The sequence below is a fragment of the Ovis aries genome, chromosome 1 (assembly GCF_016772045.2).
Source record: "Ovis aries strain OAR_USU_Benz2616 breed Rambouillet chromosome 1, ARS-UI_Ramb_v3.0, whole genome shotgun sequence".
In the NCBI taxonomy this organism is placed as follows: Eukaryota; Metazoa; Chordata; class Mammalia; order Artiodactyla; family Bovidae; genus Ovis; species Ovis aries.
In genome coordinates this window covers 252,807,835-252,809,010 of record NC_056054.1, presented here as the reverse complement: position 1 = coordinate 252,809,010, position 1,176 = coordinate 252,807,835, and the positions used below count along the sequence as shown (strand labels likewise).

Genomic DNA, 1,176 nt, shown 5'->3' with positions numbered 1-1,176 from the left:
ATTACTGTGCTGGCATCACCTGAATACCCCCAAACAGCCCTGTTTGAAGACCCCATGCAGGCGAGGATCTTCCAAGGAGGGGCAGGCGTTCCCCCAGCAGTGCAGCTGGGACTCTGCTGCATGCCGGCTTCTGTTGGAGCAAGTGTTAGGTTGAGCTGCCTCAGATTCCCTGGGTCGATCAGTTTCAGATATTAAAGCAGACATAGCTCAGATTCACCCTGGACACCCACTTGTCCTCCATTCCTTCAGCTAAAAGAATTCATCACCAAATCCTCTTCTTTCACTTTTTGGAAAAAGTACTCCATACATCTGAAAGATGGGACAGAGTCGTGGCAGGAGCGCTGAGCTCAGGCACGTTGCCTACGCATACCACTGAATCACTGAGAAGGTCATGGCAACCCACTGCAGTATTCTTGCCTGGAGAATTCCATCGACAGAGGAGCCTGGCAGACTATAGTCCATGAGGTCGCAGAGTCGGACGCGACTGAGCCACTCTCACTCACTCACTGACCACTGAATCACAGTGAACTGTGGAAAAGTCCATTCTGAAAAACCCACACATTTAACTAATGTGTGTTTGATGCTCCAGTTTTTTTTAAATTTATTTATGTGTTTTTAATTTCTTGGCCACACCGTATGGCATGTGAGATCTTAGTTCCCCAACCAGTGATCAAACCTGCATGCCCTACATTGGAAACATAGAATCTTAACCACTAGACTGCCAGGGAGGTGCCCCCTCTTTTTTAAAAAGTTAATTTTTAAATTTTTATTAAAAAAAAAAAACCATGGCACATGAGTTTGCACTTCATCCTTGCATGGGGGCCAGTCTAATGGTCTCTGTATTGTTCTAATTTGGGTGTATGAAGCCAGCATGGTATTCCAATTTATTCATTGGGGGTACTATGTGGTATGGGTGGAATCTGTAGCAAACATTAAAAAAAAATAACAAATGACATCCTGTGGTCTCTCTTCCTTTTTTATTTTTATTTTATTTTTTTACCTTAAGTACAATGCATACCGATAAAAAAGATGTACGTTGCCTGTATCCGTGATAATAGCCGCGGCCAAGGCAGTCTGAGGCATATTAACAACAGACTTATCTGTGGAGCAGCACCTTATGTAAGATGCATTTTCCTCTAGAGCCAAGCAGCGCAGAATCCACCTACATGGCAGATA

The 1,176-nt window shown here is 44.1% G+C and overlaps 1 non-coding gene across 1 annotated transcript; it reads right to left on the bottom strand.

Annotated features, from left to right (window-relative positions):
- Window positions 1-774: 774 nt before the first annotated feature.
- On the bottom strand, window positions 775-880 carry LOC114111234 (U6 spliceosomal RNA). Its single transcript, XR_003587312.1, has one exon. It is a non-coding gene; the product is annotated as a U6 spliceosomal RNA (small nuclear RNA).
- Between the last annotated feature and the right edge of the window lie 296 nt (window positions 881-1,176).